We start from the raw sequence: 15,186 nt of genomic DNA on the forward strand, positions 1-15,186 counted from the left end.
CACCGTTTTGGGGTCTCTCTTTTTCTGGCTGGGCATCTCACTGCTTTTGGTACTATTGTCTTATTGAAGCTATAAAGAAAGACCACACCATTTTGGGTGAATCATCTAAGCAAGAGGTAGGTCCTCAGCCACCTGGGTTCAGGAATTTGGAAGCTAGGTTTCAGCTTGGCTGGAGAATTCACTTGTCTTGTGGCCTCCCTCTCCTTGACTTACAAAAAGGATATGTATTTGAGGACACCTGGGGAGGGAAAAGAAAATTTGCCTTTGCCAGGAGGAAGCAGTCAACCCGGTACAGAATCCCAAGCTGAGAGCAGTATTTTATCAGCCAAATGGTCCAGCTATGAGGCCATGTTTTTTGTTGTTGTTGTTTTTGTTTTTGTCATTTACCCCTGGTACCTAGCCCAGTGCCTGACATAGCAGGTGCTCAATAAATTTGTGTTGTATAGATGAGTGTGCCATCCTACATTAATGAGAATGGGTACCTATGGCCCCTTGGCCAGAGCTTTAAAAAGGCAGCAACACCTCCCCAGGCCAACATTAAAATGGCAAGATCATTACAGTAAGAACATGATGCCGAGCACTTCACTAAACATAACTTGGATGGGAGGATCCGGCTCCTGTATTCCACCTTGAGCTTCTCCATTCACAGCTATCCTTGGTTAATTTTAATAAGATGCGCTTACAGTAGCTACTAATGTGTAAAGAGAAATGACCACTACTCTGCTATGGTTCCACTCAAGAGACCAGTGCTCACTAACAGAGACGTTTTTAAAATGAGGCAAGGATGAAGCCAGAGAAAGGAACCCAGGAATAGCGTGCCGCTGAAAGTGTGTGTGTGTGTGTGTGTGTGTGTGTGTGTGTGTGTTTGTGTGTGTGTGTGACTGTAATTGACATTGGAAACCTAACTGAAAGCTGTTCTTTCTGTATGAGTGTTTGTTCCCACCTTGTGACTTAATCTCTTTTTAAAAACGTTACTTTCAAAAATTTCTAACCTTGTCGGCAGAAGTGGAAACGAAAAGCTTTCTCTCTTCCCCTGGTGGTGCAGAGAGAGACTGGCCAGTCTCCGGGGAGGGTATGGAAATGAGCGCAGACAGGTTGGCTCTGCTCAAGTCCGGTAAGCAGCGCTGGATCCCCTCCAGACTGCAGGACCCCACAGCAACCTGGAGCCTGCCTTAAGGGGTTCCCAAGACACCCCCATCTCGAGTCACCTCTTCCAATTTCTTGCTGGAGTCTAGAAGACTTGGCTCTCGTGGACGTGAGGAGGATCCTATATCCCTAGGTAGCTGACACAGGCCGTCATGTCCCAGGGAGGCTCAGCCTTCTGTGCCTTCCCCAGGCAGCGGCACTGGAGCCCAGGAGCCGGGGTGCCTGCATGGGTGCGTGTAGATCATCCCGGGATCGGGGGTGCGGGGTGGCTAGGACTTTCCTTTCACCACTTGGAGAGGACACCGACCAAAGGCTTAGCAGTTGTTACCACAGGCAGTTCTGGGGGCATTTCCGGGAGTTATCAGGGGAAATCGCGAGGACTAGGGGAGGAGAGGCACGTGTGCTACCCTAAAGTAGCCGCGGCGCGGGCCACCTGGGGAGCCTCACTTGCTGCGAGGTTTCCTCGGGAGATGGCGCCACAGCCCGTCACTGCGCCACGGCAGCCTGCCTCTCGCCAGCGGAACTCTGGCAGCACAGACACCAGACGGAGAGAGCCGGCGGCTGGACCCCAGCAGCGCGGCTTCTCCGGCGCTCTGAGCTTTGGTGCACAGCGATCGGAACCCCACCCTGCGGCTCTCCCGGCGCATAGAGGGCGCACCGGGGTCTGGCTCCTTCGAGCCCTTGATCTGGGCACGCTCCCGTTTTGATGACCTCAAAGCCACTTGTTAGGCCATGACTGCTCTTGGTGCCTTCGTGGGAGCGCCCAAGGGAGGACCGAGGCTAATGCCTGGGAATCAACTTCCTCATGATATTCTCTGTTGTGGGGAACCCCAAACCCCCTCGCAGTGGCCACCAAACACCGTAAAGAGACCCTCATCTTTAGAGTTTCAGAGCAGGAAGTTCCTAAGTTCTAGAAGGTATGCAAAGTTTCCCGCTTGCGGCGCACTCAGTGCTTGGGCCACTCAGCGGCGACCGCGCTCAGAAAGCGGAGAGGAACAGGGTCTGGCGCGCACTGCCCAGGAAGGACCGACGCGCGTGGAAGCGCTAGCTCCGCGGCCAAGCTATGGGTTCCAGCTGGGGCTTGGGCCCTCTCACCTCCGCAGATCGAACTCAGGGCCCAGGTGCGGGATCCGAGACTGGAGTCCTCGGCCTGGGGGAAGGGGACTCGCAGCGGCCCCGGACGCCTTGGGCTAGAGGTCCCGCGCCGCTGCGCATGCAGGACGCCGAACTTGGAAAGGAGCGGATTCAGCTGGCTGGGGAGAGTTTCCAGGGATCCGGGAGAGGGCGATATTCACCAATCCCTTCCTCAGAGCAACCGCGCAAATTGGGGATGGCTGGGGTGGAGGATCTGCACGAGTCGGTATGAAAATGTCAGGAGTCGCGGGCCTTCCCACCCAGGGGTCTGCTCGACTCCGGGACAGACTCTTAAACTTAGGTCCCGGGATGGGACAAGTGCGTGCAGCCAGTTTGCCAGGTTTCGTCTTGCCTCTTCTGACACCACTCCGACAGCACTCCTGCCACTCCCAGCGTCACAACTATCGCCTTAAGGAGAATTGCTTCTAAAGAGATCATACAGCAGAGGCTTCGTTTTGTACAATTTTTGTTACAGCTCTCTTCATCCAAATCGCCGGGTATTATTCTCGGCTTCATTTCCACGTAGTAGTTGACAGCAGACGAGGAAGCGCTAGTGTAGGCGGACTTGAACCTGAACCTGAGAACTGACGGTGTGGATTAGACATTGAGAGTTCTTGGTTCAACCCTCGGGAGCGCTTCTGGGAGTGTGTTTGGGAGTAACCCTGCAAGCAAGAGTCCCAGTTCAATCCTCTTTCCCTCCTTTGAAACAATTCAGGTTAGGATGAAATACGAGGTCTCCTAAATCGTTAAGATCCTCTGTCTGCTAGAGGAGTCTTAAGTGACTTGTTGCTTTGTCTTTGAGAACCATTGTCCATCCCTGAGCACCTAATTACTTAATGGCTGCCCTCTGAGGTATGCAGATATCTGTAGCCTAGCATTCAAAGACCTGTTTCTGGAGTAAACTATTGTCAGACCCCCTCCCCCCACCCCAGTCATTTATTTCACTGAGTTCTTTTAAAATCTAATTTTAGAAGTCTCATTACATATTCTTTCAAGTTTAGCCCTATATATTATTTAATCACGAATAAATAATTTCCACGTAATCCTTGAATTGGCAATCTGATGGGGTAACACAGACGAGGATTTTTCAACCTTCAATAAAAAGAGGAAGACTTTATGACTAGGGTGAGAGGAGCTGGTGAGCTTAGCCAATGGGGCAGCCAGCCTTTACTGTGTGCAAAAGCATTCAGACACATGGCGACCCTTTCGCAATAAAACTTTATTGATGATCGTTTGGAAGTTATGGCAACTCCAAGGTTATAAAACTTGTCATAAAATACCAGTCATTAGTTTACCTGACCTCATTTCAATATAAACTTCCACAAAACATTTTATTTTGTTCCTTCCTATAAGTGGGGAAAAGAAGTTGAGGTGAGACACAGTGGCCCATTATTGCAGACCCAAGATCTGCAGTTTGACACACTGACCTTCATCCCTGCAAATAAAGCAATGAAATTAACATCCTGTTCTTTTCTGTAAATATTACTGTAGAAAAGATGATAACAATGCAATGTTTTGGGTTCGACCATCCATTTTTAGCACATATCCTGGGTTCAAGTAAGGATGGAGAGTCATTCCTCTTTGGAAGATTTTGTGAGATACCATTAACAGTTGTTAAAGAGTATTTGCTCCCTAACCTGTGCATGAGAAGCCTAACAAGTGCAGCCACTATGGAAAACAGTATGGATTTTCCTCAAAAAATTAAAAATAGAACTACCATTCCATCCAGCTATTCTATGTCTGGGTACTCACCCCTCCACCCCCCAAACCCCAATACACTAATTTGAAAAGATGTATGTGCCACTATGTTGATTGCAGAATTATTCACAAAAGCCAAGATATGGAAGCAACCTAAGTGCCCATTGATAGGCCAACAGATAAAGATGTGATATTATATAATTTTATTACTCATATATATATGAATACTCAGCCATAAAAAGAAGGAATATAATATAATATAATACTCAGCCATATATATATATATTACTCAGCCATAAAAAAAGAAGGAAATCTTGCCATCTGCAACAACATGGACGGATCTAGAGGGTATCATGCTAAGTGAAATAAGCCAGACAGAGAAAGACAAATACTGTATGATTTGAATTACAGGTGGAATCTAAAAAACAAGTGAACAAAACAAAACAAAAACAGACTCATTGATACAGAGAACAAATTGGTATAGAGGTGGGGGGATAGGCAAAGTCGGTGAAGGAGATTAAGAAGCACATAATTCCTGTCATAAAATAAGTCATAGGGATGTGATGTACAGCACAGGGAACATAGTCAATAATATTGTAATAACTTTGGTGACACAAGGTAACTATACTTATGATGGTGATGAATTGGTAATGTACAAAATATCAAATCACTATGTTGTACATCTGAAACTAATATTATATTGTAAGTTAATTATAATTCAATTAAAAATAAATAAATTTGTCTACACTCCCCCCCCAATAGTTCCAAATCCACATTGAGAGCACACATTAGCCTGCTGCTGTTTTACAAATAGCATTCTAGAGACACAAGGAGAAGCAGCTGAAAAGGAGGTAGAGGATGGGTGGGGGAAAGAAGAGGGAGGGGCAAATAGCCACGCAGTATTTGGCTTGTGACCTGAGGACTGAATTGTTTTCAATGATCAACTTGTACTGAGAGCTACTGAGAGGATGGATGAATAATACCCCCGCAAATCATGAGTTTAAAGGAACGCAACTGCCCTAACTGAGGTCAGCAGTTAGAATTGTTCTGCAGATAAGAACCCGAACTGGTGTTCCAAGAAAGCTCCAAGAGACAGCCAGCCCTAGCTCTGTCATCATTGTTTCTGATACAACTGTATGTGTGGACTTACACCACTGATCAAAGAAAGAATCAGCCACAAAACAGTGACAATTTTGAGCAGCTTCTCATCTCCCCAAACTCCACTTTGGATTGACTGAAGCCCATGCCCCCCTAATGCTGTTCATACTAAGGTCAATCTACCTGCTTTTAGGGCAGAGAGATTTGTGAGCAAGTACATATGGCAAAGATTGACCCTGTGTTAGCCACATGTTAATTTTTCCTAAACATGTAAAGGTCTAGATATACTTTTCATGGATTGTTTAAAATATAAGCTTCAATAGATCCAGGCATATATGCATTTATGGTGGTTTAGGAATCTAATATGAAGAATGCTAACTGCTTTATGACCTCACTGGAACTCATCTTGGTAATGTTATGCTTAGTTTCCTGGTGTGCCTTAAAATATTTCAGGGATTTCATGGAATTTTAACTAGAAAAGAACATTTTAAAAATCAAAATCTTATGAAAAATGCTGCTTTCTTCCAGGGAGTGTGTAAGCAAGTGTGTGTGTGTGTGTGTGTGTGTGTGTGTGTGTGTGTGTGTGTGTGTGTTTGAGAAAGAGAAAATGAGTTTATCGGAGAAAGGGACAGAGATGGTGTTAGAGAGAGAGAGAGAAGTATAGGATTCAGTACTAACTAAAGGGCAAACTCTCCTGGTGTCCATAGCCTTTCCTAGTTGGTGGGTACAAGTTCCAGTAATTTGAGTTACTATTTCATACTCCCAGGCACAGTGATGCCAGGCATCAAAAGAAAGATTCTCTTTCCCCCAGTTTAGCATTGACTTCCAAAAAGGGTAGGAGAAAAAAGACGTGTGGACCTACAAAGCAGCCCAGAGGCTGAACAGAGTATCTTTACTGGACTTAAGAAGCAAATAAGGGATCTAAATTCAGCACTTCCAGCTTAGGACAATTTCAAAAAGCCCATGCAGTTATAAGAGGTAAGTTATCAGAGATAAATTGGCAAATTTTTCTTATAATTGAGTTCATTAAATTTATCTGTTGAGATACACACATACACAAATACATTATCAATATGCGTTGTAGCAACAACAACAGCAGTGAAAATATTTTATAATGTTCGTATCTCTCTGCTGTTCATCTCATCATTCATTTTGCTTTTCCTAGATGCCTTAAATGGGTGATATAAAGGAGAAAGTACCTCACTTAGTCAATGACAAAAGTATTTCACCTTCCTTCTCAAAATAACTATTCTTCAACCAACAAACGTCATTTAGACTCTCCATACTATCTTCACACTCACACAAATCATCTCCTTTAGGCTCTATTAAAATATTTGCCAGGGAGGTTTGATTACTAAAGAGGCAACCATTTGAATTCACCCTTCGGAGCTCTCCCTTATACCATATTTGGGGAAAGGCATGAAAATTACCCAAGTGGACTTTTTAAAAGTTTTCATGTCAAAAATATTGTAAAAGGAGAGCACGTTATGTATACTTTTTTGTTCTTATATTCTCCTCTATTTAAAGACATGCAGGTCATTAGAAAATGTTCCCAATATGCTATGTGCTCCTACAAATTTCACCCACACTTGTTTACCTGGGTGATCTGGTTCATTAAGGCTTAACTACATAATGAGAAGTATGCTTTTGGTGGGGGCAGGGGGCTTACAAATATATTTGAAGATTTTCTTGGACAGCTAGGGGATAGAACTGTGAAATCCCAAATTCTGCCTTGAGTTCAGTATAGATGACATGTACAGACTGCTTAGCTTTGCCCTCATCATTTCTACTGACACAAGAAACGTTCCCTTGTGAGAAAAAAAAAAAAGCAGTTTTTTTTTTGTAGCATCATCCAAGTGTATGTTATTCATTCGTCCTATATAATTCAATATATGCCCTACCCCAGGGGTACATTTTCCCCAGTGGGACTAATTTGCTCTAATAGAAATAATTATGCCACCACTGTACCTAATACCTTCATCTCAAAAGACTCTCATGTGACTTAGTAGTTCCATGATGAAACACGCATCGTGTGGTCAGAAGCTGTAGTTCATCTTACAAAAAACTCTACAAAGTTAACCCACTAGTTTCTTTTTGCCCTTTTTGGGTTCTCTTTGACACGGAGAGCCCATGAGAAAGTCTTTTTTTTTGTTTTGTTTTGTTTTGTTTTGTTTCACAGCTAAAATGTATAACAAGTCTGATTCCAAAGGAAAATTCATGCATCATTTTTGTCTACTCTTCCCCTGAAAGAAGAAAATTTGGAGGAGACTCTGGGAGACATAACTCATACATAACTCAGCAAAATCTGAAATTAGAGCACAGAATTTAAATAGCATATCTTTCTACTGTATATTCTCTTGGGGGAAAAGTGTGGCTAGATACACATATTTAGTTCTAAAATAAAAATTGAGAAAATGATGAGGAACACACCTACATACTCACATCAACTACCATTTGAGGACTTCATTTTATATCAGAGTTGAAGAAATGCATAGAGCTGGTTTAGAGTGATAAAACTCTCTGGATTTAGTATCTGGAAGATCTCAGAGGAATGGAAACATTTATAGCATGTCTCTAACTTGTTTTGAGTTGTCTTTCTGTTACCTACAAGTTAATTTGCCTTCTTTAATCTTTAAACCCATTTACTAATAAATGCAGTGCAGCACTTTCACCTATAGCAAGTAACCACTGAAATCTACTGGCATGAAACATTTGAACTGCAAATGGAAAATCTACCCAGTCAAGTGGTGCTACAGCCTCTCCCTTTAAACCCAGCAGTGGCAGCTCTTCGTTGGCCTTGCTGGGGAGGCTTGTAAATGTACCCGTGTTATACAGCCTGCACAGCTAGGGTGATTTAACCCAACGAAATTTAACTTTTCTATTTCCTGACTTTCAGGGGTTTAAAATTTTAGCTTTAAACTGGCATCACTGAAGGTTTTTCACATTGAGTAATGGGATCACTATTTCTCCCCCAACTGAAAGGGGTGTCTCCAAGAACAGAACCATGCAGCTAGGCAGAATGCAATCCCACAGGGAATTGTACAGGAATCACTCAGGCAATAAAAACTGCTATGAGAATTTGGGTTGTCAGCTCGCCAGAACATCAGATTCACACGTCTGGTCCCATAGGAAGGTTCTAGGGAGCTTTTTAAAGGTCCCCTAGTGCCATGACCTTGGCTTTCTATCCTAAGAAGTGGCTTCCAGGCCAGCCACTATCATGGGCTCCCATCTTGATTCTGCAGAAAATGGAACCAGCCTGTTTTCCAAATCTTCTATACCCTGGAAGTCAAGAATGGCAGCTGTGCTGCTGTAGCCTCCACATTATACCTAAGACCCTGGCCCAGCAATTCTGGTGTTAATCTCTGCTGGTTGCAACCCTCTCCCCCACTCTCCCTGCAGCCACTAAACCTAGAAGCTGGACGTGATTCAGCAGCACAACCAAAAGTGTAATGCCTTTATATGTAAGAACAGAAATAACACAAAACTGTAGGAATTGGGATTAAATACAAATGGTTGATATTGCCTAAAAACCCTTCTTTATTTTCCTAAATTCTCCTTTCAAGAATTTTTTCTCCTTTCCTACACCCATCTTCATTAATTATAATGATTTTTATTAAGATTTACAAAAAGAGATTTTTATTAAGTGCCCTACAAAGTAGATTTACATAATTAAGATATGTGCTTAAACACTTTTGTATACATTTTTTTAAAAAAGTGTGAGTAGCTTTTAGACATGCAAATTCCTTACAGCATAAAAGATCTTAAAAAATTTTTTTCACGTCTGCACAAAGGACATACATGTACAACAGCACTTACTTGGGTTTTCTTGAAAAATAATTTGGAATAATTTATATTAATTTAAAAACATTTCATTTGAATGAAAAAGAAAATGAACCATATAAAGCTAGTAATTTTCTCCCCCTCTCATTCTCTTCTCAGGGTAAAAAAAAAAGAAAGAAAGAAAGAAAGAAATTCATTTACTCCACACAGATGTACCTTGTTTTATCTCTTTTGGCCTAGAAAAGAGATGCTTCGGGGAGGTTAGGTTTATTTCCGTTTTATATTTCTCTTCCTTAGCCTCTATGTACCCCCTAAAAACCACATTGTTGGGTCCTTCCACAATTTCTTCAGAACTACGCTCCAGTCCTGTCTGTGGAGAGGTGACTACCCTCTGTGCTCCCACTGGCTCGGCATACAACTTGTCTCAAATGCCACTGCCGCTGCAGAGGAGATGGGAGGCCATCCCTCTCGCTGGTCGAAGGAAGGAAAGGACAGTGTTCCCTGGACACAGCATGTGTGTCTCTTGGGGAGACAGGTTTCGAGTGGAGGGGCCTATCTGATCCTATCCAGTGCCAGGGAGGACCCAGCATAGCCAGGAAGATTTGTGCTGTAGGACACACTCTGTAGATTTCTAGAATACCGGCCCTTGTTGCAAGAACAGGGTCAGGCTCCTCCTGCCCTGCAGCGCTCTGGTGACCCCAGCCAAGACTCAGGAGGCCAGATCCTGGTGTGGATTGCAGTTTCCCTTCAAACACTAAAGCATTCGCTTGGGATTTCGCAGTACAGGTGCCCTACTGGGAGGCGTCCCCTCCTCCCTCCCCCCTTGCCCAATCCCCACTAAAGGGACAACGACGGAGCGAATTCCGCGCGGGCCACAGCTAGAGAGCATTTCTCCAAATCAGTAAAAGTGATCCCTGCCCCTAACAATCTGGAGGTTTTCTCTTCTCTGAGTTACCACCTCTCCCAGGGTGCGCTGAAATCCTTCTATCATTATAGAGTTTTAAATATGAAATCATTTATTTCTCCGCTGAATCTAGGATAACCAAAAGAGTTGAGCCGGACTCCAAGACATACGCCAGAGCAAGGAAAACCTTACTGCAGCCCGACTCTGGCAAGGGAGCGAGGCACTTGGGCCCAGCTAGTTGTGTTAATTACGGGTTCTAATTTTATTGCATCTTGGCTTCTCCTGGCTTGTCCCCACTTACAATGGACTTAAAGAGAAACACTCACAGGCATACACCAGAATGAATTCCCAAGAAAGACAAACGTGGATTTCTTTGCCTATCGGTTGACATGAGAGCGCACAGGGAGCCAGATAGGCACCTCCGGACAACTGGGAACAAATACCAGCAAAGAGCAGCTCATTCCGGATTCTTCCTGGTACTTGGCAGTGCCCCTTTCTCCGCCGCTCCACCGCGGCTCGCTCCTGGGGGAAGCTGCAGGTCCCCACGGTCGCTGCAGCCCACGCCTCCATACCCTGGGGTATCCTGGGCCAGGAGGGGACAGTGAACGTATCCGAGCCTGATCGAGTTTCCCGCCCTCGCCCCGTCAGTTTTGACATGGAGTCTACAGACCCTAGACTCTGTGCCCATAGTGAGGTGCCGTCGGATGCAAGTCCTGTTTGCCTCGGGCCCTCAGTGTGGCCTTAGGCGGGTTTCTCTCTCCTAGGTGGTGGAGGTGGGTAAGGGGAATGCCCACTATCCGTGCAGACACCTACGGTAAAGGGGCTTCTCTTGGGGCTTCAGCGTGAGCTGTTCCTGCTTAATAGGGCAATGCGGAGGGCATAGTGGGGTCACACTCTGGTCCATTTAACCATGTGATCTCTTTTAACCGTTGATCGCCACGGCACCCAAATCTGGGTGACGATTGGGTTTCCTCAGGGGCACCCGGTCCACGGTGGGCGATCAACATGTTAATCTAAGTGTTTTGTGTGCTCTTATTTAATCCAAGTCTCTGTTTTATCTGCTTTTGAAACAGAAGAGATAATAATACCTGATTTGTAAGGTTACTGTGAGTGCTTGGACATTATAAGCCCTCAGCAAATGGTAGGATGAACTGGAAAATTGTGAGCCCATTACTTTCTTTCCAATCGTGGAGTCTTTTTCGCAGTTTCCAGCTTTCCCGCCCCAGCACAGAAATAGCTCACAGCCGGTGTCCCTGAGTAGCTCCTGATAACCGCGAGAGGATTCAGCCTGGCATCTCGTGGAGACAAGCTTTTGGTGACTCAAGAAAAGACAGATGCTCTGGCTTGCTTTGGAGTATGGTGGGAAAAACCCAGAGATTTGGAACCCAGCGGAGATTTGAGTGGAGGAATTGGGAGGGTGAACTAAAAGTTTCGGGCTATCGAAGTACTGTGGATTATCAAAGGCCTTCCCTAACCTTGGCAAAAATTGCTATGGGAGCGCGATCAAATCTGACACCTGCAGGTGGCGCTATGACGAGGTGACCGCCGGGAGAGAGGTAGCGGGGATTCAAAGAACGTAAGAAATTTTCCATGAATCCCACCCTAACTCTCTGCTCCCAACACCTGACTCCTGTTTTCGGAGTGATAAGCGAGGACGATGCAGCATAATACTTCGTTCTCGGGTCAGCGCGAGGCTGGTTCGTGGTGGAATTAATCTGAAGAAGGTGACAGGTTGGAAATCCCGCACCTCGACAGCACAGCGCCAGGTAGCCCTACTACAGTGTCCACTGCCCAGGTGCAAGGACTCGTGGAGTTGGGCAGGGCCCGGGGCGATTCGCGGGGGCACTGTGCCACCTGCAATCCGAGGAGACCGCGAAGTGATCTAGCCCCGGTTCTCTGCATCACTGAAAACCAGAGGCACGCCAGTACCAAGACTCCGACCTGCAGGTTGATTCCGGCTCCTTGAAGCCTGCACGCAACCCCAACCACGCTGCGTTCAACAGAACCTGGACCACTGTGGGGGACCCGAAGGGTTTGCATTTCCCAGAGACCCGAAACCTGGGCTTACAGGCACAGCCATGTTTGAATTTATCTCTTCCATAAGCCAAATTGGATCGTCGGAAGGAGGCAGCCCCACTGCCCTTGCACGGACTCTGAGGGTCTTTAAGAACCCCAAAGCCTGTTTTTCCCACACGCAGCTGCAATCTCTTGAGCCACCTCAGCTCAAGTCTGTAGAGTGACCGTGGACAGCGTCCTCCTCCTGTCACCGTATCACCGAGCTCTTTGGCTTCTACAGACACTTAACCCAGGCTGGGCGAAGTACACCCCTCCCTTTGGCTGGAGGCTCTGCCGGCATCCCTTCAGGGATTCTCCCTGCCCCTTCCCCCAGCCAGGATCTGATCCTTGATCCAACTTGCCGTTCTGCAGCCTCGGGTTTTGCCCCTTGCCCCCAAAATGTGTTCTCTTCCATTTGTGGATTTAATAAACAAATATAACCATATCACATGGGGCTCCGCGTCGTCCTTCTGAGAGCAATTCCGCTGTTGAAAACTGAAAAATGGGTGTAATTTGAGTTCAGAAAGTGATGTTAGGGTCACAGCAATTTCTCGGGCCGTTATTTATTTTTACTTTAAAGTCTTTAGGAAAGATTTGCTTATATACTCGGAAACCTTCCAATGCGAGGGTACGAGCAATCCCGTTCGCCTTCAACGCGGGGGAGGGAGGGGGTGGAGAACAATTACTGACTGAGTGACGCTAATATGGGGAAACTGAAAAGAAATGTCGATTGTTTTTATTGTAACAGAAGGAGTGTGCAAACAGAAAAACCAACCCGGGGTGATCGGAAACAGGCAGGCGGAGAATTAAAAGCGGGTTTCAGGCGGCAACAAGCCCCTCCCCTGCCCTCGGAAGGAGAAAGCCGGTGAGGAACGCTCGCAACCCCGGGGCAGATCCCAAGGCCAGTGGCGGGATTTCCGTGCTCTAGCGGGACCCCCGAGGGCTGGGCCCTCTTGGGAAAGGGTCTTGGATGGTGAACATCATCAGCGGGAAGGCAGAAAGGATGCGGGGAGGCCTTAGCGACTTTCAGAGAATTTTCCAGGCTCCTCTCGGGGGCCCAAGCGGCCTCTACTTGGGCTGGTGCATCCCGCTACGTCCGCAACGCGAAGTCCAGGCCCGCAGGTCAGTGTCTGGGAGTCCCCTCCCTAACCCCCCTCTACCACCACCACCCCAGGGTGAGGACCCCTGCGGGCTGTCTCTCTCACACCCCCTGGCCCTTCCTTCTAGCCGCCGCCCCCCGACCCCGCCCGCGGCTCCACGCGCAGATAGGGTCCTGCCCGCAACTCAAGGTGGACCCTCCCTCTCCTTGGTCACCGAGTGCGCTTCCGGCTGCCACGTGCGGCAGTAAACGCTGGGAGGTCGAGTGGGCGGAGGAGCAGCCACTGACCCTACCAGGCTGCGGCGTAGCGTTGGGCCGATCCGGGATGGAACCCGCAGCCCGGGCATTGGCAGCGCAGTCTGGCGAGGACTGGAGAAGTCCAGCCTCTTTCTCTCTCTACGCCGCTCGAAATCCTCCACTTACCGTGAAAGAGGTGCTCCCGGGGAAAGGGGGGGGGGGGCGGATTCGAGGTCTATCGCATTCCTTCTCAGACGACTAGAAGAGGTCACTGTGCTCTGAAAACCCATCTCTGAGCTCAGACTCTGGCTGTTCTCGATCCCTAGCACTCCCCAAACAAGGCGAGAGGCGAGCACCGTCGCCTGGGCCTCACCCGCGATCCTGTCTGTTCCCGGCAGGAGGAAGTTGGAGGAATCTGCTACTCAATATTCTAGCCAACCCTATTCTTCATAAATGCAACTGGGAACAGGAGGACCCCTCTCCCGCGCACACACATACCCCTCTCTCGCTATACACTGTACCCCTTTCCCCGCCATCTGCAGTCGTTGCTGACCTGCAGAGTTGGGGAAGCAGGCGCCCGGTAGAGCAGACCAGGGCGTTGGGCATGGCTGGAGAACAGAGGGCTTCCCGCTCCCTGCACAGCCTGTTGCGCCCGGATCCGAACTCCGCAGTCCCCTGTCGCCGCCGTCTGCCAGGCCGCGCGAGGGCGGCCTCAGAAGGAGCTAGATTCCTGTTCCTTCTTCGCATCTCTCCTCAGACCCCGCTGGTGCCGGGAGGGGGGCGCCGCAGGTGACCGCCTGCGGCACTGGGACCGCTGACAGATTTATGAAGACTTTACAGCATCTGGCCTGGACCCGCAGCGACAGAGCAAGAGTCCAGCCAAAGGCGCACTGCAGGCTAAAGTTCCCTAGCCGCGTGCCAGGGCCCGGCCGCCTCTGGAGTCCGGGCCCCGGCTCCCCTCAGGCCGGTTTATCCGTCTGTCTCAGTCAGTGCCGAGGGTACGGATTCTCTCCTCCCGGAGTAGTCCCCTCCTTCACACCTTCCTGCCCCACCAGCTTCCAGTCTCCCACTGAGTAAATATTTACCCGGAGAACATGTCGCTCCTCAAAGGAGGCCTAGACAGCGTCCTGGGAAGGGCTTTTGGCTTCTCCCCGGTCTGTGTCAGCTGCAGGCCTTACTGGTTGTGTTTTGGTCTTAACTTTCTTGAATCGAAATTCTTCCGATCTCTGTGTGATCTCCCGGGTCCAGAGCGGGCAGTAACCAGGGGGAGCTGACCTCAACTGACCCGTTTTTGCTCTGCATCCCTAAATCCACCGTGGTCGAGGCTTACTGGCCCTTAGTGTTTTTCTCTCTTTCTCCCCTCACCCTATCCCTCTTTCCCGCCTCCAGGTCACTTGTCTCTCATCAGTTTTCGGGCTACCTGGCCGTAGCACTCAGTGTCCGTCCCCAGGATGGTTCTACATTTGCCCCTTCTTGTAGAGTTGGACGCCTCTGTCTGTCCCCTGAAGTTTCGACTCCTCTTGTCCCTGGAACCTGGGCCTCCTATTGCCCCACATAGGTGGTGTCCCAAAACAAGGTTCTTCGTGTACCCTCGGGAATGCACTGAGCTGAGTGCTGAAGATCTACACCCGCCTTTGTAATGAGGACCTGCTGGGCTCCGATGGGCGCAGAGCAGGGAGGTCCACGCAGCCAAGAACACGTTCGACCACAGGTGGAAATGGAGAGGCAGCAGCGGACCTGTTCCAGAGTATGGCAAATGTGAGGCAGCTGAAGGAGTTGGGGGCGAAGGAGAGGGAGTTGTGTGTTAGGTCCACCTAGCCAGATCTCCAAACAATAGGAATCTCTGGGTCTCTCTGGGCTGGTGCTGTAGAACTGCTAAAGCCCTCATAGAAAGCATAGACCCACATGGTGGTACTGAGTCTTGCCAGTCAGAAGAGGAACAGCCTTTTATCAACACATCACAGCCCCGCACAGTTCACGAAGTGCTCACTAGGCACCCAAAAGCTGGACACAGAGTCCTCCCAGGAGTCGCTAC

This window comes from Camelus dromedarius, chromosome 5 (genome assembly GCF_036321535.1).
Source record: "Camelus dromedarius isolate mCamDro1 chromosome 5, mCamDro1.pat, whole genome shotgun sequence".
Taxonomy (NCBI): Eukaryota; Metazoa; Chordata; class Mammalia; order Artiodactyla; family Camelidae; genus Camelus; species Camelus dromedarius.